General features: G+C 38.1%; 1 long non-coding RNA gene across 4 annotated transcripts; it reads right to left on the minus strand.

Annotated features, from left to right (window-relative positions):
* LOC122873356 lies at window positions 1-11460 on the minus strand. 4 transcript variants are annotated; one of them, XR_006377409.1, is made up of 4 exons: window positions 11219-11460; window positions 9141-9186; window positions 7380-7605; window positions 1-92 (listed from the first exon to the last, which is right to left on the minus strand). It is a non-coding gene; the product is annotated as an uncharacterized LOC122873356 (long non-coding RNA). The 4 variants fall into 4 exon arrangements; XR_006377410.1 differs by lacking the exon at window positions 1-92 and adding an exon at window positions 3487-4052 and having other exon boundaries at window positions 7420-7605; XR_006377407.1 differs by lacking the exon at window positions 1-92 and adding an exon at window positions 3489-4052.
* Between the last annotated feature and the right edge of the window lie 2134 nt (window positions 11461-13594).

Raw genomic sequence — 13594 nt, forward strand, 5'->3', positions numbered from 1 at the left:
GAAGCAGACAGGAAAGCCATATCAGAAGGCAGCTGAAACACAGTGATCTTTATAGTCTTCATAATCTTCATGGTCTTAAGTAAACGCTCCCTCTGTAAAGTTTTGAAAGACCAACATTTATGTAGGATTATCAGAGGTCTGGTTTTTCAACTTACAGTAAAGATTTTTCAACTTAACTGTAAAAATTAAAACATTTTTATATCAACAATGGAATAAATGACTGATGATGGTTCTCGCTAGCGACCCCTTTCACATCATACACAGACTCTGCAGTTCCCTTCAGCTCTGTGGAGTGTTTTATTGCCGTTTGGTCTAATGGTCTGCAACTTTACTGTCTGGTTCACTCTCAGTGCTCTCATCAACCCTGTTTCAAGCTGCAGCAGCAAAAAAGTTCTGAAGAGTGAATATTGCAATTACATTTGTTAGGAACACGACTCCAAATGAATGCTAATGTTGCTCCATGCCTTCTGGATGTATAAATAGGCAACTCTTCGCTAACACGTTATCATCACCATATCAACTTTATAAGGTGATAGTATGTCAATATTGTATTTCCATGTAAACACTTTGTAAAAAATATTGGTTATATGTCATTAATTTATTAGCCCCTAGTTAATGATGAACTAATAAGTTACTGTGATTTATAATAGATATATGATATGTACATTGTTCATAACCATCATGATTATAATCATTATTATTATTTGCATGATTTGTGATAGCTCAGAAAATAATTTATTAGACTTACAATATTATATGTAAGTGATTTAAAAAAAGATTATTTCAACATTAACAAACTTAGTGGACCATCATTTAGCCCCTGTTTTCCTAACATAAAGGCTTTTATTTCTAAATAAAGAATCAAGAGATGACAAAACTACAGGCATGTTGCCAACTGCAAAAAGCTTTAGAAGACTGGTTTGAATGAAAGCCAAACCAACTTCTTTAGAAAATTCCTGTTCAAGATGGTCTTTTTCTAAATTTGTTCATTTTACCATAAGATTTGTTCTGCTTATTGCCAACTGTTTCCACTGTCCTTCCTTCTCATATTAATTACTGTGTACTCCCCTCACTTCAAAGGCTGCTAAATATTCTAATAGATTACAAGAAATCGCAGTTGCTCTACCAACAGCAAACACATGGAATGATTAATGCAGACGCCCACTGAAGTGTGAAATTACCTCAATGTTATTAACTAAAAATGTAAGAGGCCTGATTATTTTCACCTTAAAAACTATTATTTCATTCTTTTATGTGAGTCTTCCATAAGAACCCACAGTTGAAAACTCCATTGTAACTCACTATTGTTGGAACAGTGGTCAAAGATGTTTACCATGTGCTCCTGATTTCTGGGGTTTAAATCTGGCCTGTACTTCTCTTACACTGTATTTTCTGGCCTCAGACACATACTGTACAGAATATTATTACCATGAGCTTTAAAGCTCTGTGTAACAAGGCAAACTGGCACAAGGCAGTTTACTTAAATTTTAATTTCTTGCCAAGAGTTAGATGAGAAGATTGATACCATTCTCATGTTTTCACATTATGGCACCGGAGCCAGGAGACTATTAGTTTAGCTTAGCATAAAGACTGAAAACAAGGGGAAGCAGCTAGCCTGACTGTCTAAAGTTTAAAAATCTGTCAACCAGCCCCTCTAAACCTTACTAATTAACAGGTATCTTGTTTGTTTAACCCGTAAACAAACAGAAAAAGCAACATTTAGAGGGGGAATTAGGCCTACGTGCTGAAATTCTTGATTAACAACAGTTGAAGCCAAACTGGTGCAAGTAGCTGACCAAACACATTTTCACTAATTGTAATGGAAGCAATGAAACCCCCATATGATATTGATTGAGGTAAAAGTAAAACTAAAAGTGTGTTAAAGGGTCTGTTTGTCAAGATTTGACCAGTTACAATTTGTGTTCTAAAAATAACACAAATGCTCCAATGAAACACTTTAAAGCAACACTAACTTTTGCTGAACAGAAGCCACTGTGGCTACAAGTGAAAGTTATGAGATAATGTTAAATGCTAAACAGTAGTTTAGCATGGCAAAATGCTAAACTACTGAATTGCACTACAATTCACATGAATTGCACATCATTTGCAACCGCTATCTGCACCGTCTCAAGGTTTGATTCACAAAAGATATTGCGCTAATGATATTACAACGCAAACACGCCAGTAAAGCTTTGCAGCTGAGTGCAGTTTGGCATTTGTTTTGCGTCTGTTAAATGTTCATCTGCAATTTTCTGTAGTGGTCCCAGTAATATTTGTTCTTAAGGTGTACTGAAATAGCATATCACATGACATAGTTAAGCAACGTTTGAGTAAAAAACTTTATAAATGCAGTCGCAAGAACAATACTTTCCACTCATATCTTAAAATGTTTGATTTGAAAGAGAACTTATTCTATTTATAATTATAACTATTCTAATTATCTATTAACTCCCCCTTCTCTTTCATTCGTTTCTATCTGCGGGATGTCTCTCTTTTTTCTGACTTACTCTATGTTGAGTGTTTTGTCAGAGTAATTGTTATTTGGGGTGCTTTAACTGCGCTCTCCCTCATGCCTCTGGGTGCATGGGGAGCTGTTTTCTCTCCTACTCTGCTCCATGCTGGACTGTTACAGTGCATAACCACTGTCTCCGTTTCTCACAGCAGCAGGTTTTATGTTGCTTACAATTGCATTCCCTCATGATGAATATCAGGTATTGTACTGTCTGTGCCACCTGTGCACATATGATACTGTGATGTGCTATTGCTTCACCTGGCTACAATCACTGCTGCCATGATCACTGTAAAATCTGGGCGTGACACCCCTTATAAATGCGCTTCAGTTACCTCCAACTCTCTGAAGACACTAATGATTTTCACTCTAACTGCATGTGGCTATTAGCCCTGGTGTTTGTGACTTGGACTTTTTTTTTGCAGTGAGGCTCATTTGCATATAAAGGGGCCAATTTTGTGCCACATGTATGTATATTACCTAATAAGCTATTACCTTTTGCTTAATAAATCACTACACCAGCTCTGCCTCCTAGTCTGTGTTTGAATCCTATTGCCTTTGAGAATTACACGGTTTCTTTTTACCTTATTTGTGCAGGTTTAGCAGTTGCAAAAGCTGTGCAATCCTTTTGTGAATTCGTCCCAGTGTGTATTCATTTGAGCAAGTGCATTTTATTGCCTATGAATTCAGCTTTTTATTTGTAAGAGAAACACTGTGTTGTTTCTTCTCTCAGAAGTTATAGTCTTGCTTCAAAGTCAAAACTCACACATCTTCCCATGTGTAGAAAGTAGAAAGGGGTATTCTTTGTGATTGAGCACCTGTGTCTACTTCAATATACTCTGCTGTTCATATAGAGTGCCCAGACAGCAGGAGTTCACCACTTTATATCATCAAATCTCTTTTTTATAAGATGCATCAAGAGTGAACAGGAAGCTGGGGCTTGAGAGAAAAATCACTGAAAAGAGCTCAGACAAAAAAAATACAATAACGGCAAATAAATCTGTTGATAATGATCTGTGTGTATTTGGGTGCTTTGTTTATTGCGTTGAGAGCTTTTTAATGTTGAGATATGGTCCAATATCTCTCACGCCAAGGGTGTTTACACCTCCAGATATGCACACACAAATACCTTACATGCCCAGTGGCAGTAACAAAGAGCTGAATAAATGGGAGGATAATTGAGGAGTTTTGCAAGAGCTTATGATAAGGTAGTAATAAGATTTTTATAATAAAAGCAAGGTAAACTGCAATAAGGGATGAGACAGAATATTAGAAGACGACAAGGCCAATGAAAAAGGTGAGAGGTGCAGAGAGCATGATGAAGGGAATAAAATATCTTTGGGATCCAGGAACACTGTGCACAGGGTAAGATGGCAGTCTGAATCTACCAGAAGTGGGAGTGTACTCCCTTGAATACACAATGGCTAAGCTATACCAGGGGGAAAGTGCTGATATACTGGCCACCCAAACAACCTGGCTCCCTCCATCTGTTGGCTAAGCTGGCTGCGTTGCCAGCTCTCCTTTCCAGGCTTTTGCATAGCCACTGTGGATATGAAACAACAAGAAGGACTTAAAGCTTCATTCAGACAAACATTAGCACTGCTTCAAAAAACAAAGCCAACAAAACCCACTGTTCTGGCACAGCATGAGTACCAAGGGCTCTCCTGCTTTCCTCAGCTTTTACAAGAGTAATTTCATCCACATTTCAGTTAGATTACCTTATTGTGTGTACCATATAGCATTGTATTACTTCTGTTGTTTCCTTGCGACATGATGGAGCAAATTATTGCTGCAGTAATTACTCTCTGAAGTTGTAAAATCCTGATACAAAAGGAGTACAAATTTTTATATTATCTCAGCCTCTGATAAGACTTCAAACTGGACTTCCTAGTTTATTTAATTTTCTCACCCGTAGCAGCACAACCACACCTGCACAGACTGTTTTTAATAACGCTATTTTTGGACTGAAGGCAGCCTTTGGGAGAAGGAGTGGAGGACCAGAGAGGAGAGACAGAAATAGGCAGCTGTCATCGGTTTTCTGAACAGCAGTGTGTTTTTGGGATGGATAACTCTCTGCTAGGGTCACTGCTGTTGCCGAGCCAGAGGGCTGGTAGCACTGAACCCAAGCCAGTATGATTCTAAGCCACCATTTTAAGGATCTCCTTACCATTTTAACAAGCTGGCTACAGCTATAGTCCAAAGGAATCAAGAGCTGCTTATAGAGGATGCTGCCAGATTCCTCCAACTGTTGCTTTCAGGGCAAGTCTGTTCCCCTCTGCTCCCCTCAGGGCTTAAAGCAAGGAAATCTCTGTGCCTGAAATGTGTTCAGGGGGTTAGGGGCTTCCTTCTCATCTCTGTTGAGAGTTGCAGGATGTAGCGACAGTGGTACAAGATGCTAAAAACATGGGCATGCTCCCCTGTAAGAAAATTTTGTACATTTTAAAGTTATGTAATGCATCAATCTGGCACTTTGAGAACAAAATGAAGAGGCTAGATCTATGAATAAATTTGGGCTCTTGTAAACTATTTAATCCTAAACACATTCAGGGTTTTGCCTAGGTTTCTAGAGGGTGTGGTTGTGGTGGAGGGGTTGTGTGTTTGGAGGTCTTCCCCCAAGAAAATGTGATGTTATTTAAATAAAAACTATGCATTTTCACATAATTTTTTCAGTTTTTCACATTACACTCAGACATTAGCAAGAAAAAAAGTGAAAGTGATGAAGTGCGATGTCCTGAAGTAATCCTTCACATTTTTGGGAGTGATCGCACTGTGCCATAAAATAATCATCACAAAATAACATCAGTTAAACGAGGCTTATAGTGATTTGTGATTTGCTCATCCTCCAAAAGTCAGGGTGAAGCCTCTAACCAACTATAGGGGTTGGTATTGTTAGGATTGTATCTTTTTCTTACCCATACTCTTATCATCCTGGTTCTTTATCAATACTGTTACCGGTTCTTTTTCATTACCAAAGAATTTGGGGTTTTTTAAATTGTAATTTTTTGAAAAACCAATAAATTCAGGATTAGAATTGATTGAATATTTTAAATATATCTTATATTGTTTCTAGAGAAGGAGTAAAGTTCACAACAGCAATGTCACTATACACACTCAATATCTCACTGACAAATCGTCAGTAAAATAAATAATAATCTTGACATCAAAATATTGAACGAAGCCTTTACATAGTTTGAGATCTTCGGGCAGGGGTCTTGTGTCTCTTCCTGAGTCCAGGATGAAAACAAAGGGGGACAGAGCTTTTGCCATCAGGGTCCCGAGGCTCTGGAACAACTTGTCCAAAGAAATTAGGTTGTCTGAGTCAGTGTCTTCTTTTAAGTCTCTTCTCAAAATGCATTTTTATCAGAAAGCATATCCTGATCTTACCTGACCTGTTTGTTTATTTTATTGGTTTTTATCATTCATTGTGGTATTTTATTTCTCTCTGGAAAGCACTTTGTACTTTATTTTGATAAGTGATCTATAAATACTATTAATAATAAGTATATATTATTATTATTATTATTATCATCAACATTGACATATTGTCAGTTTTTAAATTGATATGGCGAACTTGTTAGCAGACAGTTGCTTATTTACAAATCCAGCAGTTATGGAGCAACATTAACATTCATTTAGAGTCATGTCTCTGACCACCTGATGAATGTAAGTTCAATATTCACTCTCTTTTAGCTATATTTTTGGTCTTTACCACCTCCTGAGGGAAATATTTGGCCTTTTAGCAGCTAAATGCTCCACTATGTTCACCAGCTAGTCGCTAACTGCGTCTGTCTGCCATTTGGTCCTGAGCCAATAGCGTACAGTGGACTTTTAGTCCTTTTTCACTGAAATCAGCTGTCTGTGGCCAAAAATTACAATATGAGAGTGGTAAGAGTGAACCAAAACAGTAAGGTTGCGGGCCAGACAGTTAAACAATTAGCTGATATTGGCTATAAAGCTTCTTAAAGCCGAGGGGAGCTGCAGATTTAGGTAATAATTCTCTATAGGTTCATAGCTACGAGCAACCCTTTTCACATTGTTTTCACATTGTCATTTGTTACATTAATATAAAAATATCAATTATAGTCACTTTAACATAATGCATGAGATTTTATATAATGTTTTTGCAGACTTCCAGTGGTTTAACTTCTCACCTTGCTGCAGTGAGGTACAGGTATACTCCAGGACCCTGTGACATCACTGTTGGGTGTGGTTACAGGTGCAACAAAGCACACACTGACCACATCCAACAGTGATACTGAGTGTGGTCAGCGGTAAAACAGACTTGAAACTTTTTACCAGAGGTCATTCTGGATATATATTAAAACCTTGCCTAATGTTCTTCTGGTGTTCTGTACTAAACCTACTGTGATGTTGGAATTAAATTAACTTACATACTTTCTTTAAAACCCTATTCTAAGCTAAATACAAACAAATGTCGCTTATTGCCTACAAAACACATACCAAGAAACACAATTCGTGTCAATCTTCTGCTGTCATTTTATATCTACGCTTTGTTCAACAAATGTCTGGTCAAAACACTTTTAAAGGACCCAAAGTTGGTCAGGACTCATTGTTGTGCAACATGTGGTGTTGGTGCTTTGTCATGATGTTTAGCATGTGGGCTACAACTACTGAAAGAGACAATATAAGTACACTTGTTATATTTTTGATCCCCACATTTCCAAGTCACAATCTCTTACAATAGTTAAAGCTTAAAATATGCTTATTTAAACCATTACAGTCATTGAATCACATTTTGGGGGATTTTTCCAATAAAGCCAATGTTTTTGAATTACTGCTGCAGGAAAATATTCCTCAATCGCTTTTTAGCAGGAAACAGCTATTTTGGGAACTCATTAGTCTCCATTACCGTATTATTGACTGCAGCTCTATCGCCAAGCCAGTCTCACCAGGTTGTCTCTTTCTTTTGGCGCCAAGTCAGAAAATCTTGTGGTTTCCGCTTCACTTGATTTGGATATGGAGTATTGGAAATCGGTGATGGAGGCGACACACAACAGCGTTCTGACAGAGCCTCTGCCATCTGGGGAGCACTGCCCTTCACTTCAGGATACAGTGGGTCCATCAACCTTGAAAAACTGAAATGTTTGAAAAAAAAAAAAAAAAAAAAAAAGGAAACTTCAGATCACTTCATAGTATCCCCTGGATCCTCAGATACAAGCACAAACATATGCAGATACACACTTTCTATCTAGGTTGTTGCATTTGGGAAAATAAGAAAACCTTATCTGCTACTCTCAGAATAACACTCTCAGGGCCCTGCCAGAAGTAAATTCTAAGGTTCATTTCTGAGTGAGTGTTCTGATGCATGCATTGGCAGGGTTTGCTTTGCTGACTACGTCCTCTTTGTACAAGCTTCTTCAGTACTCTTTATGTAATCATTTCACACTCACACACAAGCCCTGAGGGGACTTGGTGTTTGTCCAAACTATAAATTAGAGAGCAAAAAAAAAACAAAACAAAAACAACTTTGACTGTTGGCTCTGTTATGCACAGATCAGCTTTGGGTGAAGTGAATGAAAGCCTGATGTGTGTAGAAGAAAAGGGAAATGTGAAAATTAAGTGAAAAAAAAGAATAATTGAGTATGCAGATTTGCATTAACACCTGAGGTGAAATGTGTGTATGTGTGTGTGTGTGCACGCACTTCAGTGACAAAGCTGTTTTACACCTGTGAGTGAGTGTTACGGTTCAGTTCAGGAGGTAGACCCAAAAGCAGAAAACACACACACGGGGACTGGTTAAACAAACAAAAGATGACCTTTATTACTTACTGGGGAATAACACAAAACAACTAAGGACAGCTATCCAGGTGAGAGTCCAACAGTGAATCCAAGAACAAAAGGGGAATGCAGGAACACGGGGAGAACACAGAGGCACTGGAAAAACATAGGACTGGGGAACAGATGCAGAACTAGGGGAACAAATGCAGACAACTGACAGAGGGAAGGCACATGGACTAAATACACAAGACACTGATTAACTGATGCAACACAAGTGACAGAACAGGCAGGAAACTAAACAAAGGCAGGAAGTAAAGTACAAAGCACATGAGGAGAGTATTACAAAATAAAACAGGAAACACAAACCCAAAACCATGACAGTGAGGGCAAGATCACAGAAGCTTGAAGCAGAAGTGTGTGTGTATAGAGATGATAATTACTGTGACTTATCCACCAACACAGTCAAGACAACAACTTTATTGGTCAAAAGTTACAAAGAATGTGTAGCTTTCAAACACCTCTGATTCACTTTTAGTTGCAGTAACTCCCGTTTGTGTGTCTGATGTTCAAGGTAATCAGATACGCTCAGTTTTCCCTGTTTGGTATAAGGAGTAGCACAAATTGCTGGTGAGAATTTTACACTCTTAGACTACAGTCAGATTTGCCTACAGTCTAATCAAATTTCTTCTTACCCAAACAGAATGTCATTTCATAGGTCTGACATAGGTAATCAGGAAACACTGAGCAGAGCGATGCTGCAGTTAATAGGGTGGTTTTGTACAAAACATTGTGATTGAACATTGATTGAGATTGAGAATCCTTAATCAAAAGACACATCATGACAACATTGTTTTTATTGGCAAACCATGTGATTTAGCAGGTGAACACTGACCTGCTAATTAGCAAGAGCCAGATGGATCTTCTCCAGCTGAATTTGTCTGTTCAGTGAAGAAAAAAAAAAAAAAAAAAAGAAGTGGCATAGTGAATATTTGCAGAGCAAACCTGTCTCCCTAAAAGTTATATAATTTGCAACAGCAAATAAGTTTTGGAAGAAATGTAATCCCACCGGGATAACAGTTTAACATAATAAGAAAAGTATTCATGAATGAATGAATGAGTGATCAGCAAAATGCTCACTAAGAACATATTTCATTTCTTTTGTTACTGTAGGGAAAGATGGTCATCTTAAATATTGAAAAAGTGAATAGTGACATGTGTTTAGTTTAATATTTGACCAAAACAACAATCTTACCCCAATCAAAATGTTTTGGTAGTGTAAACCTAACCACACACACACACACAGGACCCAAATCCACCCTGACCACCTCCTTGTCACCCTGTATTCAAAGTAAAAACACCTAAACTAGAAACACAGGTTGGGTTGCAAAACTAACAAAGGAGGGATTCTATACAACATACTCATGGAGGTCTGATGGTGTTTTAGCCATGCTAGCAGTGTGGCTCTCGGGATGGCAATGTCGGCCTGCCGATTTGTTGGTCCAGACTGAAATCTCAACAACTATTTTATGGATTGCCATGGCATCTGATACATATTCATTGTGCTCAGAGGATGAATCCTAATGACTTGGATGGCATGTCATGAAGTTTTTCAATACTTTGACTAAATACCTGCAAAACTAATGGCATCATCCTCAGCTCTACTTTCTGTTTAGTGCTAATTAGCAAGTGTTAGCATGCTAAAATAAGGTGATGAACATAGTAAACATTATACCTGCTAAATATCAGCATGTTAGCATTGTCATTGTGAGCATATTAGCATGCTGACAATTGCATTTAGCTCACTGCTGTGCCTGAGTACAGCCTCACTGGCTGTAGACTTAGTATTGTTTGATTCTAGATGCATACTACCACTTCTACTACAATTCTGCCTCTCATTCACACAAAAGAGGGATGCACTTAGCTGATTTGTCACTGGATTAGTATCGGCTACTGCTGACCTTATGGTGCTGAACACTGACTCCCTAACAGTTCAAAAGTTCAACTGAATTTCCATCTTAGTCTGTCAAGTGTATTCAGTTTAATTCCATCACAGACTTTTTAAATTTGGCAAATTATGTTAGTTTCCCTTGGTGCCTGTAAACTAACAAGGGTGTTTTGGCTCAGCTTTTGCTTTCTACTGATGTGTTGCCAGCTGTAGTAAGCAAAAGACTAGCTACTTGACGCTAATTGATGAACTTGTCAATCAGACAAAGATAGCACCCAACAGTTGATGACTGTTAAGGATTATCTGTTTGAATTAGGAAATAAAGACGAAAAAAAAAAATGAAAAGGAGCAGCTGGGAAGTAAAGTTGATGACAGGTCACCAACACAGCTTGTGTGTATATTTCCATAATTTCAAGATCCTAAATTTACTATTGCTTTAAATACAACAATGCAGTTTTTGAGGATGATAGAATACATGCAAAGCTGCCAACTGACTGAAGCCATAATCACAAACTGCAATAGAGCCCAGCATTTTCAGAGCTTGCTGCACAGCTGACATCCAGCCAAAGCTGACAGAATGCTTTCCGTATTTTAATTGTTTATAATTTCAGTGATAATAGCCCTGTCTAATTATAGATAATTTTTCAGTAATGAAAAAGTGATAAATATGTTAAACACATTTCACACTTTTTGGCTTCCGTCACTCAGCACAAACACACACATCCACACAAGAGGGATTTCACAATTGGCTCAAATTCAACAATCAGGCAAAATAATATTGTTATAGAAAAAATTTCAACTGTAACAGACATCTGTTAGCATCCTAAATTTAGCAGGATAATGTCATCTGTTTATTTGGCTAAATTACGTTTGCTTGTCTGGTCTCTTGTCTAGATCTCTATTGTCTCAGTTGTGGCTGATTAAATCTGTTTTTTGGAAATTATGTCATTGAGGAAAGACAGGAATCTTTTTTTTTTTGAGAAACTATTAAAAAAAAGTTTTCCCAGCCTTGGCTGTGTACATACCTCCTGAGACTTCTTCACCATCCTGCCGGGTTTATCAACCTCCTGAACCTCTCAAGGTTTAATGAAATGCCCTTTAAATCTGGTGCCTCAGCTGTTTCACTCAGTATCAGCACTGCTGTTTTCATTTTGCTTCATCCAGTGGAGTAAATCAATATCACAGCATTTGCCTTGATGTAAGAGTGAAGGTGACAAATCAGACAAGTCAACCTTTCGGTATCCTTTCAGGTGTGTTGCATCAGTGGCTAATAACAAGTCACACCCACATGTGTGATGTCAGTACTGACCATCCAATAGACCATTTAGCAGATGTCTTTTTAACACTGAATCAGCATTTATGTCAACGTTTCATTCTGTTATATATATTACTCAGGGCTCAAAAATTAAAATGGAAAGCTAGCGGGCCAGATTATAGTTTACAGGATGGTAAGTGGTGAAATGGGCTCCATTGTATAAGTGTGTAGAAGATCCTTGGCAGTGCAAAAATAAGCAGGAGCAGACAGGTGTAGCCTTAAACAACAGGCAGAAACTTTCCTTTTAGAAATTTCAGACAATTTTAAGACAATATTTAAAAATGTGAACACTGTGGTAAGACATCGTTCCATAGTCTGCTATCAATGTTTAATTTAAGTATAGGCAATTTGACATTTTGCCAACAGCAGAACATAGTTTCTGTAAAAAAAAAAAAAGAATCAATTTCCCTCCTGTAATCAACCTCGTCAATAAAATACAAGTGGTGTTTTTGGCTTTGCAACAGAAGCCTCATCATTATGTATATTACTTCAAAGCCTTTTTAGTTCACTGTTTCTGTGCATTTATTTCCTCTGGCTATGCTTTCTAGTGTTAAATGGCCCTTGTCTTGTTGCCAAGAAAGGAAATATGAAGATGGTAATGAAAGAAGAGGGAGAGAAAGAAAAACAGGCTATTGTTAGCACAAGTTTCTGACACTGGTATAGCAATGACGCAAGGAGACGACCAAAATGGAAAGGAGAGGCAGACAGGTGGGAGAGAAGGGAAAGGCAGTGAGACTAGCAAGAAGAGGAGAAAAATTCTGAAAGCCAAAAAGGCTGGAAGTCTAAAGAAATGAAAGCAATCATGAGTTGAAGTGCCTCGCCGTGTGTGTGTGTGTGTGTGTGTGTGTGTGTGTGTGTGTGTGTGTGTGTGTGTGTGTGTGTGTGTGTGTGTGTGTGTGTGTGTGTGTGTGTGTGTGAGAGAGTCATAGTGAGGACTGAAACACATTTTTTTTTTCCCTACAGAGTGAAGACATTTTTGGATAGTTAGGAATGGACCCAAAATGCAGAGAGATGCAGTTCAGTGATTTAATGTAGGTAATTGGTGAAAGTACGACAAGCTTACAGGGTAGTCAGGCAGGCAGTGGTCAAGACCAGGGGAGCAGTCCAAACAAGCAAACATAAATCCAGGGAACAGGCAAAGTCAAGAAATCCAAAATCCAGCAAGGTCCAAGAGAAACAGTCAAAATGTCCAAAACACAGAGAACTAAGGCCAGGACACTTGACATGTGGGCAATGATGAACTGACAAAGAGACAAGGGAAGCACACAGACTAAATACACTCAGGTGAGGGGAGATAAGACACAGATGAAACTAATCAGGGCGGGGCAAACCATCAAAACTGGCGGGAAACAGCAAACAAATACAGAAAGTAAAACTATAAGACACATGAGGGAAGAAGAGTCTTTCAAAAGAAAGCAGGACATAACATACATAAACCCTCAAACCATGACAGAAGTAGTGTGACATTGTTATAAAGCCACAAAGTCCACAGAGGGAGGAGGTTGTGGTGGTTGAATAGGTCAAAAAAAATGTCAGACTATGACATGGGAGTCATTGTTGGTTTCTTTTTACCATGACAACAATTGTCAGCAAGTCAGCAAGCTTGATAGATTATTTTTAAATATATGAATTGAGCAAATGAATTTGTTTTTACTTTTTAAGCACTTTAATATTACTTCAAATTAAGCTATACAATATGAAATGAACAGCATGAATTAGTCTATTTTGTATTCTCTTTCCTAATGGGTCCCAGCCATGCAATACACACTAAATCAACACTAGTTCCATGTGATCCTGCCTTCATCTAATACAAGTAAATGGCTTTTAAAATGATGCAGAGGGCAGCACCCTAAAACCAATAAAACAATGGGATCCATGAGTGACTGGCTGAGTAGCCATACTGTAACCTAACCAAAGCAATATCGGAAATGTTTTTGTAGCTGTGATTTGTAACAGTTTTGAAAGCCACAGACAAATGATGTCATCCTGCTGAAGACGGACGTCCAATCAGAAAATCTTTTCATGTGTCGTTTGGAGTTCTGATGCAATTGTGTTTAATGTCATTTAATTTGGAGGACTTGTTGAC

This window comes from Siniperca chuatsi, linkage group LG3, assembly GCF_020085105.1.
Source record: "Siniperca chuatsi isolate FFG_IHB_CAS linkage group LG3, ASM2008510v1, whole genome shotgun sequence".
Lineage (NCBI taxonomy): Eukaryota > Metazoa > Chordata > Actinopteri > Centrarchiformes > Sinipercidae > Siniperca > Siniperca chuatsi.